The sequence below is a fragment of the Lithobates pipiens genome, unplaced genomic scaffold (assembly GCF_037356315.1).
Source record: "Lithobates pipiens isolate NorthernLeopardFrog02 unplaced genomic scaffold, aLitPip1_a1.2 Scaffold_8, whole genome shotgun sequence".
NCBI classification, from domain to species: Eukaryota; Metazoa; Chordata; class Amphibia; order Anura; family Ranidae; genus Lithobates; species Lithobates pipiens.
In genome coordinates this window covers 606,865,509-606,879,532 of record NW_027507903.1, presented here as the reverse complement: position 1 = coordinate 606,879,532, position 14,024 = coordinate 606,865,509, and positions in this window count along the sequence as shown.

The window sequence follows — 14,024 nt, the reverse complement described above, 5'->3', positions numbered from 1 at the left end:
TTTTGTTTATTTTTACTTTTTTTTTTTTTATATCACTTTTATTCCTATTATGCCCCCCTACACATGATAGGATTTTCCGATGGAAAATGTTCGATGGGAGCCTGTTGTCGGAAATTCCCACCATGTGTAGGCTCCATCGGAATTTCCGTGACAAAAAAAATTGAGATCTGGTTCTCAAATTTTCCGACAACAAAATCTGTTGTCGAAAAATTCCAATCGTGTGTACACAATTCCAACGCACAAAATTCCACGCATGTGTAGTTTGAAAGGCGTTTACATATGTGAGTGGGACTTACGTGCGTGTTCACTTCTGAACGGGAGCTACCGGGGACAGAGGCTTTTTTAATTTTTTTTATTTTACTTCCTTTTTTTTCACATATGTATTTTTAATTTAATACATATTTTCTATTTTTCTAAAATTTTGTATATGCGCTTTAAAAGTCATAGTTTCAGTATTTTTCTATAAATAATACGGAAGAGGTATCAAGGCAAAATTTATGGGAGGCCCACAAAGTCTATATCAGGGGTATCCTGATATCCCAGGGAGCTAGGAAGAAAAAAGAGCGACTAGGTAAAATAAGAACCATAATGGAGGAAATACATATAATAGAAAAACAACATAAACAAAAAGGGAATCAAGACAAAAGGATCCTCCCAAAATTAATAGCCAAGAGGGAAGAACTGAAAATTTTAATGGAACAAGAAACTCAAAAACCCCTCAGTCAGAGAACCAGGGACAGGTATAATGGCGGGAATAAACCCACCAAATACCTTGCAAGAAAGTTACAAAAGGAAAAATCTAGGAACTTCATAGAAAAGATTCATTCAGGAAAGGGTGAAATGGTTTTTGGATCATCTGAGATAGCAGAAACATTTAAAAACTATTACGAGAAAGTATACTCAGTAGAGCAGCTAGAGGGACTTGCGGGGGAGGATAAGGAGGCACAAAGAGAAGAGTTCCTGGAAAAGGCCCAGTTAACAAAAATTACGGAAATAGACAAGGAAGATTTGGATAAACCCATAACAGAGGAGGAATTAAAAAGGGCACTTATGGAATCAGTCTCGGGGGGAAAAGCCCAGGCCCGGATGGGTTTACGGTATACTACTATAAAAAATATAAAGAAATATTAATTCCGCATTTATGTAGTTATATGAATGGAATGGGTATGGATTATGAGTTGAGTAAAGAGGCAGCTTCTGCTAATATAACTATAATTCGGAAGGAGGGGAAGGATGAGACAAGGTGCCCTAATTATAGGCCTATTTCGTTACTTAACGCTGATATTAAGCTTTTTGCTAAGGTGCTGGCGGGAAGAATGAAGGCCATGATGGGCACATTGATTCACCCAGACCAGGTGGGTTTTATACCAGGGCGGGAAGGAAAGGACAATGGGGTGCGAACGGTGCTCCTTCTCTCCCAGGGAATTAGGGGGGGGGGGGGGCCCAGTCTACTCTGGTCGATTGATGCCCAGAAGGCTTTCGACAGGGTGAGCTGGGGCTTTATGCTCCAGACGTTGAGAATGATGGGGGTAGGTCCCAAAATGATCAAGAGAATAGGGACACTATATAGACACCCTACCGCGAGGGTCAGGGTTAACGATATGATGTCCTTACCTTTTGAGTTAAAAAACGGAACGAGGCAGGGATGCCCATTGTCACCTATGTTATTTGTATTATCCCTGGAACCACTGCTTTCCACGATCCGTAACGACCCACAGATTAGGGGAATCAAAATAGGGAAGGAAGAACACAAATTGGCTGCTTTCGCAGACGATATTTTATTTTACATCAATAACCCCCGGTGTCTCCATGCCTAAACTAATGGAAGTAATAGTACAATATGGTCAACTCTCGAATTTTAAAACCAATCAGGCAAAATCAGAGATCTTGAATTTAAACATGGGTAAATTAGATAAAGAGAAGCTCCAAAAAAAGTTTGAGTTCCCCTGGCGAAAGGAATTGAACTATCTCGGAATAAAATTAGCGACCACTATAGAGAAGATGTATAAATTAAACTATCTTCCCTTATTAGAAGAAATTAAGAAAGAAAGTAAAAGATTAGCTAACAGATCACTATCCTGGTTAGGACGTATCTGCGCATTGAAAATGTATATTGTGCCAAAAATATTATATAAACTACAGATGATCCCCTTAGCAATCCCAAAGTATTATTTCGCTAAGATTAAATCCTTAATAATGGATTTTATCTGGAATAATAAGAAACCAAGAATACCCTTCACTACATTAAAACGAAGTAAAGGAAAAGGGGGTTTAGCAGTTCCAGATATTCAGAAATACTACAAAGCTATCGTGCTGTCAAGAGTCGTGGAGTGGGTTAGGGGGAATAATAAGGAGAAAAGATGGATAGCTATAGAGAACACTTTCAGTAGGGCACAGTTGAATAAAATAGTGTGGAATCCACCAAAGTACAGGACACTAGATGTAAATATTAATGTTTTAACACTAAATGCACTGAAGGTTTGGAATGGGGCATACAAGAAATTAAACGGTCAGTATAACTCGCCACTTATTGAGTTAACTGAGAATGAATATTTTCCTCCTGGATTAAAAATTAATAGTGGGAATTGGTTAAATAAGGGGAAGGTGTGTGTAAAAGATATCACCAAAAATGGAAGGATGAGGTCACTTTATGAATTAAATATATAAAGGGGAAATAGGGAAAGTAGATGAGTGGAGGTATCTCCAGCTGGCCCACTTTGTGGGGAGCTTACCGCAGCCATTGAAAAGGGAAAACGAGCTCTCTCCACTGGAGAGGCTGTGTTTAACAGATAACTCAAAGAGGATCATCTCCAGGCTGTACGAGCTCCTGACCGAGGGGGAGGGGCTGGAGAGCCCCCCGTATATACAAAAATGGGAAAGGGAACTAGGTTCACTATGTGATAAAGGCACATTGGGAAAAATTTTGAAACTGGTCCATAGATCAGCAGCAGATAGCTATACTGCAGAAATGAATTATAAATGCATTTCAAGATGGTATGTTACACCAGATAAAATCCATAAATTCCAACCGAGCAGGTCAGGGGACTGTTGGCGAGGGTGTAAAGAGGCAGGGACGATGACTCACTTGTGGTGGAGTTGTCCAAAAATTAACACATATTGGAAAAAGATTTTAAACTATGTAAAAGAAATTACGAATATCATAATCCCGGAGGATCCATGGATCGTTTTATTCCACGGTACTAAAGGGGAAATAAAAAAAATATCAAGAGTCATTAGTACCGCATCTTTTGAACGCTGCTAAAAGAGTGATCCCTAAGAACTGGCAAAAAGAGGAAAGTCCACCAATCTGGGAATGGATTGATGCGGTAGAAGAAACTTACCAAATGGTCAGACGTAGGGATGGATACGAGGATAAAGACCTGGCAATAGATAGTTGGCAGAAGTGGAAAAAGTTAAAAAAAACCTGGAGCTATGCTGAGCAGGTTAGAATATAAAGGGATAAAGGGAGGAGGCCTGATTGAGGCTTGACGTTCAGTGTCTTGTTGTGTGCTCTGGGCTTCCTTTTCCTTTCTTCTATCCGCATAGGAAATAAAAGAGGGTGGGGGGGGGTAAAATAATGGGGAGAAGCAGTGGGCTAAATACTAGGGATAGTATAGGATAATTGGGCTCTATTTTTTATATATATAAACGAATAAAGACTATTGTTGGTAATGTAAATTTAAACGATGAGCTACAATGATGTGAAGACGAGGAAAACAAAATGAACGTTAAGTTGATTTGCCCTCGCAGATAAATTCGCTGATGTAGCAAAAAAAAAAAAAAGTCATAGTTTCACTCCTTCTGTTATTTTATTTGACTTAATTTTGTTTATTTTATTTTTTTTATCCCTATTATGCCCCGTACAGGCGGTCGGATTTTCCGGCGGGAAATGTTCGATGGGAGCTTGTTGTCGGAAATTCCGTGACACAAAATTTGAGATCTGGTTCTCAAATTTTTCCGACAACAAAATCGGAAATTCCGATATTGTGTACACAATTCCGACGCACAAAAGTTCCACGCATGCTCGGAATCAAGCAGAAGAGCCGCACTGGCTATTGAACTTAATTTTTCTCGGCTCGTTGTACGTCACTGCGTTCTTGACGTTCGGAATTTCCGACCAACTTTGTGTGACTGTGTGTATGCAAGACAAGTTTGAGCCAACATCCGTCTGAAAAAATCCACAGTTTTGTTGTCGGAAAATCCTGTCGTGTGTACGCGGCATTACAAGGAATGTAAACATCTCTTGTAATAGGAATCTATAGATATTGTGACAGGTCCTCTTTATGGAGAGATGTGAGGTCAATGAGACCTCACCAATCTCATGCTGACAGCTGCAATCGCGGCTTTGTTTATATCCGGGAATCGGAGAAAGAATCGGCCAGCGCCGGATGATGATGATAGAGATTTCGCCCGGGCCTTCCGACAGTCATAGAGATGACTGGTGACCATCTGGTCACCGAAAATCTCTATCGTCATCATCCGGCGCTGGCCGATTCTTTCTCCGGTCCCCGATGGCACGGAAGAGCCCGGAGAAGCACCGGATGACGGCGGGAGGGGGGAAGTCTCCCCTCCCATCGCCTATAAGAATGATCAAATGGCAGAAGTACCACCATGATCGTTCTTATCATGCACAGAATCGCCAGCTGGAAAGAATGATATCTGAATGATGCCTGTAGCTGCAGCCATCATTCAGATATCCCCTCCACAAAACAAAGTCAAGGAAGTCATATGAAGTACTGCGGTAGGGAAGTGGTTAAAAAAGGATCGCCAGTGATTGGTCTCAGGATAGCGAGTGGCGGTCCTTTAATAATGTTAACAAAAGACGAACAAATAAAGTTTGTTGACAAGCATTTCTATCTCATTGCGGTCACAGATTGTTCTTGCAACCAACCACTCACCATCCTGAGACCAATCTGCGAGCACAATGAGATGGCAATGGTTATCATAAAACTTTATTTGTTTGTCTTTGTGTTAACATCGATAATGGGTCGCCAGTGGTTAATTTTATAATGGCGAATGATTGGTTGAAAAAGACAATCTGTAAAAAGCGAACACAATTAGAAAGGAATGCTTGTCATCAAAACTTTCACCATCCTGAGACCGATCACAGGCGATCCTTTATTAATGTTAACAAAAGACAAACAAAGTTTGTTGACAACTCCTATTTAATTGTGGTCACTGGTCACAAATTGTTATGTGACCAATCGCTGGCGATCCTTTAACCACTTGCTTACTGGGCACTTAAACACCCTTCCTGCCCAGACCAATTTTCAGCTTTCGGTGCTCTCACACTTTGAATGACAATTACTCAGTCATGTAACACTGTACCCAAATGAATTTTTTGTCCTTTTTTTCCCACAAATAGAGCTTTCTTTTGGTGGTATGTGATCACCTCTGGGTTTTTTATTTTTTGCGCTATAAATGAAAAAAGACCGAAAATTTTGAAAAAAACGCAGATTTATTTGTTTCTGTGACAAAATTATGCAAATTATTAATTTTTCTTCATAAATTTTGGCCACAATTTATACTGCTACATATCTTTGGTAAAAATAACCCAAATTAGTGGATATTATTTGGTCTTTGAGAAAGTTAGAGAGTCTACAAGCTGTGGTGCAAATCATACAAAATTGATCACACCTGATGTACTGGTGGCCTATCTAATTTCTTGTGACCTGAACAATCCAGGAAAGTACAAATACCCCCCAAATGACCCCTTTTTGGAAAGTAGACATTCCAATGTATTTAGTAAGAGGCATGGTGAGGTTTTTGATGTTGTCATTTTTTTCCCACAATTCTTTGCAAAATTAAGATTTTTAATTTTTTTTATTTTTTTCCACAAAATTGTCATTGTAATAGGTTATTTCTCTCACATGGCATGTGTATACCACAAATAACGCCCCAAAATAAATTCTGCTACTCCTCCTGAGTATTACAATACCACATGTGTGGGACTTTTTCACAGCCTGGCCACATAGAGAGGCCCAGCATGCAGGGAGCGCCATCACGTGTTCTAGTAAATAAATTACACATCTAAATTGTTGACTACCTATTACACTTTTGAAGGCCCTGGAGCACTAGGACAATGACACGTGACACTGATGACAGATGGCACTGATATGTGGCACTGATGACAGATGGCACTTATACGTGGCACTGATGACACGTGGCAATAATATGTGGCACTGATGACAGATGGCACTAATACGTGGCACAGATGACAGAGGGCACTAATACGTGGCACCGATGACGCGTGACACTGATGACAGATGGCACTGATAAGTGGCATTGATGACACGTGACACTGACAACAGATGGCACGTGACACTGGCAGGTGGCACTGATGACAAATGGCACTGATATGTGTCACTGATGACAGATGGCACTAATATGTGTCACTGATGACAGATGGCAATATGTGTCACTGATGACATGTGGCACTGATGACATGTGGCACTGATGACAGATGGCACTTATACGTGGCACTGACGACAGGTGGCACTGGGGACAAATGGCACTGACAACAGATGGCACTGGGGACATATAGCACTAACAGGTGGCACTGGGGACAGATAGCACTAACAGGTGGCACTGGGGGCAGGTGGCTCTGGGGAGGATGGCACTGGGCGAGGATGGCACTGGGGTGGATGGCACTGGGGAGGATGGCACTGGGGAGGATGGCACTGGGGTGGATGGCACTGGGGGAGGATGGTATTGGGGCGGATGACACTGGGGGAGGATGGCACTGGGGCGGATGGCACTGGGGGAGGATGGCACTGGGGCGGATGGCACTTTTTTTTTACTTTGTTTTTTTTTTCACTTACGGCTGCTGCAGCCATTCATCTCTCCCTTCTCACACGCTGTCTGTGTGAGGAGGGAGAGCGGCGCTGAGAGATGATCTCATATGTTTACATATGAGATCATCTCTCATTGGATAGGCCGATCGCGCTATAAACGGCCGCTGTGATTGGCCGTTTACAGCGATCTGTGACTGGCCGTGTCCGAGGGACATGGCCAGCACAGAACTTCCCCGATGCGCGCTCCCGGGAGCGCGCAATTGCGGAAGTAAACAGCAGGACGTCCAGGGACGGCCTCCCGGCAGATAGCGTCCGCTCTTTAGCCGTCTTTCGGCTATAGGGCGGGCGCGAAGCGGTTAATAATGTTAACAAAAAGACAAACAAATAAAGTTTGATGATAAGAATTTCTATCTCATTGTGGTCACTGGTCACAGATTGTTCTTGCAACCAATCACCCGCTGTCCTGAGAACAATCTGTGATCAGCGACCACAATGAGATAGAAATGCTTATCATCAAACTTTATTTGTTCGTCTTTTTTGTTAACATTATTAAAGGATCACCAGCGATTGGTCACATAACAATTTGTGACCAGTGACCACAATTGAATAGGAATGGTTGTCAACAAACTTTATTCATCTTTTTTTTAACATTGATAGTTGGTTGTCAGTGATCGGCCTCATAATCACGAGTGATTGGTTGCAAAAACAATCTTTGACCAGCGACCACAATTGGATAGAAATGCTTGTCAACAAACTTTATTTGTTTGTCTTTTGTTAAAGTGGTTGTATACCCATTTTTTTTTTAACCTACAGGTAAGCCTACCTACCTACCTTACCTGTAGGTAATATGAATATCTATTCACTTTGCATGCAGCCGCTGACGTCAGCATGTGCATGCGCTGTGAATGCCTGGCTGAAGCTGCCGGACCGTGCCAGGAAAAAAGTCTCCCGTGCGCATGAGCGGTAGTGACGTCATCGTGGCTCTGGCCACTCACCACAAACTCGCCATCTTGAGATCAATCACTGGTGAGCCTTCAATGCTACCAAAAGACAAACAAATAAAGTTTGATGATAAACATTTCTATCTCATTGTGGTCATTGGTCACAGATTGGTGAGTGATTGGTTGCAAGAACAATCACTGGCGATCTGTTATCAAAAGATGAAGAAATAAAGTTTGTTGGCAATTATTGTTGCAGGTCACCGATTGTTTTTGCAAACAATCACTTGCCATTAGCAGACCAATCACTGGCGACCCATTATCGATGCTAACAAAAGATGAATAAATAAAGTTTGTTGACAACCATTCCTATCTAATTGTGGTCACAGATTGTTTTTGCAAGTGATGCATCCGAACGTCCAAATAATGAAAATTAGTACGAATTTCAATTCGGAACGTAACGAAATGCACATGTCTAGTCTTTATCAATGTTAACAAAAGACAAACAAATAAAGTTTGTTGACATTGCATTCCTATCTAATTGTGGTCACTGGTCACAAATTGTTATGTGACCAATCACTGGTGATCCTTTATCAATGTTAACAAAAGACAAACAAATAAAATTTGATGATAAGCATTCCTATCTCATTGTGGTCTCTGGTCACAGATTGGTCTCAGAATGGCGTGTGATTGGTTGCAAGAATAATCTATGACCAGTGATCACAATGACATAGGAATGCTTATCATCAAACTTTATTTGTTTGTCTTTTGTTAACATTGATAAAGACTAGACATGTGCATTTCGTTACGTTCCGAATTGAAATTCGTACTAATTTTCATTATTTGGACGTTCGGATGCATCTGAATTACCGAATTACAATGCTAACGAATTCAAACGAAATTCAAATCAAATTCGAAAAATGACATTTTGTGACCCGAATTTGGGGCCACGTATCTCGGGGCCACTTATAGCTAGAAACCCCAAAGCACTACAACATCTCCAAATTTGAGGTTTCTAGCTCCAAGTGACCCCGAGTTACGGGGCCCCAAACTCAGGTCCCAAAATATCAAGCACTTTTCTGCAGCAGAGAATGACATTTTGCGACCCGACTTTGGGGCCACGTATCTCGGGGTCACTTATAGCTAAGAACACCAAATTTGGTATACAAACACAATAGAACTAGCACTACAACATCTCCAAATTTGGGGTTTCTAGGACCAAGTGACCCTAAGATACATGGCCCTAAAATCGGGTTGCAAAATATTTTCGAATCTGGTTGAAATAATTTTGAATCATGTTGAAATCATTTCAAATCCGGTAGAAATATTTTCGAATTTGGTTGACATAACCCCAATTGGTGAATTTGTAGTGCTAGTTTTACTGTGTTTGCATACCAAATTTGGGGTTCCTAGCGACAAGTGGCCCTGAGATACGTGGCCCCAAAGTCGAGTCGCAAAAGCTCATTCTCTTCTGCAGAAAAGTACTTGACATATTGTCCATATCTCGGGGTCACTTGGTGCTAGGAACCCCACAACTTGTGGCAGGTGACGTGGCAAATGGACAATCCACAACTTGGTCATGTGGCACTCGTGGCAGGTGTCGTGGCAAGTGGACAATACACAACTTGTGGCAGGTGATGTAGCAAGTGGACAATGACATACAGCATATGTACTTGCCTTGCGATCGACATCCGAGACTTCTTCAATCAGGCATGCTGACAACTTCATTGATGTGATAAATATAAATGAAATAAGATGTGTGTGTTTTTTTGCACTGGTACACTGCAAGTATGAGAAGTTGATGTGACAGATGTATATAAGTAAGTAACTAACCATCTTCCAAAATTTCTAATTCAAATAGAAAAGATTAGAAAAAAATATAATTTAATAGAATAAAATAAAAAGAATATACAACCATCTTCTGAAATTCAAATTTCAAATAGAATAAATTAGAATTTCGAATAGTATGAATTCAAATTTTTTAATTAATTAATTTTAAATTTGGATAGAAAAGATTATAATAAAATAGAATAGAATAGAATATATTATATTTTATTCTGTTCTGTTCTATTGTTTTTCTAGTCTATTCTTTTATATTCTATTAAAATCTTTTCTATTAAAATCGAAATCATTATATACTAAATTCGAATTTCGGAAGATGGTGGTTTTATAATTTTTTTTGCAGATCTCCTGCAGACTGTTAGAATCAATTTCATTTTTTTTTTGCAGATTACTATTTATTTCCATCAGATCTCCTGCAGTATATTAACATCTATTTCATTTTTTTTTTGCAGATCTCCTGCAGACTATTAGCATCTATTTCATTTTTCTTTTCTTATTTTGCATTAGAGCAGCCATTTCCTTTATTTCAGCAGATCTCCTGCAGACTATTTGCATCTATTTCATTTATGAATGGAGGAACGATATGAGGAAGAGACAACAAGAAAGACATAACCGCTTATATCTCTATGCACAGGGAAATTGCTGCTAATAGTCTGCAGGAAACCAGCAAAAAATAAATAGATGCTTATAGTCTGCAGATCTGATGAGAAAATTAAATAGATACTAATAGTTTGCAGGAGATCTGCAAAAAAATTATATAAATGCTAATAGTCTGCAGGAGATCTGATGGAAATAAATAATAATCTGCAAAAAAAAAAAAAAATGAAATAGATGCTAATAGTCTGCAGGAGATCTGCTGAACTAAAGGAAATGGCTGTTCTAATGCAAAAAAATGAAATAGATGCTAATAGTCTACAGGAGATCTGCAAAAAAATGAAATAAATGTTAATATACTGCAGAAGATCTGATGGAAATAAATAGTAATCTGCAAAAAAGAAAAATGAAATTGATTCTAACAGTCTGCAGGAGATCTGCAAAAAAAAAAAAAAAAGTGAAATGGCTGTTAACAGTCTACAGGAGATCTGTTAGAAAAAGAAATAGATGCTAATAGTCTACAGGAGATCTGGTGAGAAAACAAAATAGATACTAATAGTCTGCATGAGATCTGCAAAAAAAAAAAAAAATGAAATAGATGCTAATAGTCTGCAGGAGATCTGTTGAAAAAACGAAATAGATACTAATAGTCTGCAGGAAATCTGCAAAAATGAAATAGATGCTAATAGTCTGCAGGAGATCTTATTAAAACAAATGGTAATCTGCAAAAAAAAAATTTATGAAATAGATAGTATCTATATTCTATTCTGTTCTATTGTTCTAGTCTATTCTCTATTTCTATTCTAATCTTTTCTATTCAAATTCGAATTAATTATATACGAAATTTGAATGTCGGAAGGAAATATATATATATATATATATATATAAAACCATCTTCCGAAATTCGAATTTAGTATATAATGATTTTGATTTTAATAGAAAAGATTTTAATATAATATAAACGAATAGACTAGAAAAACAATAGAACAGAATAAAGTATAATATATTCTATTCTGTTCTATCGTTTTTCTAGTCTATTTTCTATTTTATTATAATCTTTTCTATCCAAATTTAAAATTAATTAAAAAATTTGAATTCATAGTATTCGAAATTCAAATTTATTCTATTCAAATTCTTTCTATTTTATTCTATTAAATTATATTTTTTTTCTATTCTGTTCTAATCTTTTCTATTTGAATTAGACATTTTGGAAGATGGTTAGTTACTTACTTATATATATCTGTCACATCAACTTTTCATACTTGTCATTGTCCACTTGCCACAAGTTGTATAATGTATTTGTCCACTTGCCACATCACCTGCCACAAGTTGTGTATTGTCCACTTGCCGCGTCACCTGCCACAAGTTGTGTATTGTCCACTTGCCGCGTCACCTGCCACAAGTTGTGTATTGTCCACTTGCCGCGTCACCTGCCACAAGTTGTGTATTGTCCACTTGCCACAAGTTGTGTATTGTATTTGTCCACTTACCACATCACCTGCCACAAGTTGTGTATTGTCCACTTGCCACGTCACCTGCCACAAGTTGTGTATTGTCCACTTGCCACAAGTTGTGTATTGTATTTGTCCACTTACCACATCACCTGCCACAAGTTGTGTATTGTCCACTTGCCACGTCACCTGCCACAAGTTGTGTATTGTCCACTTGCCATGACACCTGCCACGTGACCTGACACGAGTGCTGTGACCGGCCATGAGTGCCACATGGCCAAGTTGTGGATTGTCCACTTGCCACGTCACCTGCCACCAAGTGACCCCAGATATGGGCAATATGCCAAGTACTTTTCTGCAGCAGAGAATGACATTTTGCGACCTGACTTTGGGGCCACATATTTCGGGGTCACTTATAGCTAGAAACACCAAATTTGGTATGCAAACACAATAGAACTAGTAGTGATGTCCAGTTCATGAACGAATCGTTCTTTTGAACCGGTTCTTTTTAGTGAACTGGATGAATCGATTCTTTTCAGTGAACTGATTCGTTTGAAACAGTTCACTCTGCACTCAGTACATAGCAGAGCAGCAGAGCTGGCAGTGGTAATATGATCCTAGAGTGAGAGAGCTCGGCCCCTCCCTGCAACCAATCAGCTGACTCAAAGCACAGTGACACTCAGGAACTGGATACAAACTTAAAACAAGAGCCAGGAGTACTCAGTACACCGAGTTAACCACTTAATAACCGCCCTATAGCCGAATGACGGCTTTAGGGCGGTTTCTTAACTGTGGGAGGCCGTCATATGACGTCCTCCCAGAATTCCGCTCTCGCGCGCCCCCTGGGGCGCGCACTCGAGAGCGTCCGTGACCGCCGGGTCCACAGGACCCGGCGCATCACGGATCGCGGTAAACGGCCGCTCGTCGCGGCCGTTTACCACGTGATCGCTCCGTCAAATGACGGAGTGATCACTTGTAAACAAACCGGCGTCATGTTATGACGCCGGTTCCTCCCTCCCCCTCTCTGTACCGATCGGAACAGCGGAGGGGGAGGAGATCAGTGTCAGCAGCGATGTGGGCTGCATCTGCAGTGCCCACATCGCTGCTCACCGAAATTAACCCCTCAATTCCCTGCAAATACTCTGCAATACCCTGCCATTACTCTGCATTACTCTGCAATACCTTGCATTACTCTGCATTACTCTGCATTACTCTGCATTACTCTGCAATACCTTGCATTACTCTGCATTACTCTGCATTACTCTGCAATACCCTGCATTACTCTGCATTACTCTGCAATACCCTGCAATACCCTGCATTACTCTGCAATACCCTGCATTACTCTGCATTACTCTGCAATACCCTACATTACTCTGCATTACTCTGCATTACTCTGCATTACTCTGCAATAGTCTGCATTACTCTGCAATACTCTGCAATACCCTGCAATACCCTGCCATTACTCTGCAATACCCTGCAACACTCTGCAATGCTCTGCAACACCCACCAATACCCTGCAACACTCTGCAATGCTCTGCAACACCCGCCAATACCGTGCAACACTCTGCAATGCTCTGCAACACCCTCCAATATCCTGCAATGCTCTGCAACGCTCTGCAACACCCGCCAATGCCCTGCAACACTCTGCAATACTCTGCAACACTCTGCAATGCTCTGCAACACCCACCAATACCCTGCAACACTCTGCAATGCTCTGCAACACCCGCCAATACCCTGCAACACTCTGCAATGCTCTGCAACACCCGCCAATACCGTGCAACACTCTGCAATGCTCTGCAACACCCTCCAATATCCTGCAATGCTCTGCAACGCCATACTCTGAGATACCTAGCCATACTCTGATATACCCAGCCATACCCAGCCATAGTCGGTGATACCCTGCAATACCCAGCCATAGACACCCCCCCCCCCCTCCCGCCGCCCTCCGGTGCTTCTACCGACTCGCCAATACTATCAAATCCAGAATCTTTTTTTTTTTTTTTTTTTTTTCAGGCTTCCCAGCTTAGAGGTGAGATGCGGGGTCTTATTGACCCCATATCTCACTGTAAAGAGGACCTGTCATGCCATATTCCTATTACAAGGGATGTTTACATTCCTTGTAATAGGAATAAAAGTGATCAAAAAATTTATTTTTGGGGAAAAAAAATGTCAAACTAAAATAAATAAAGTAAAATGAACAATAACATTTATTTTTTTTTTTTAAAGCGCCCCTGTCCCCATGTGCTCGCATGCAGAAGCGAACGCATACGTAAGTCCCGCCCACATATGAAAACGGTGTTCAAACCACACATGTGAGGTATCGCTGCGTACGTTGGTGCGAGAGCAATAATTCTAGCCCTAGACCTCCTCTGTAACTCAAAACATATAACCAGTAAAAAAAAAAA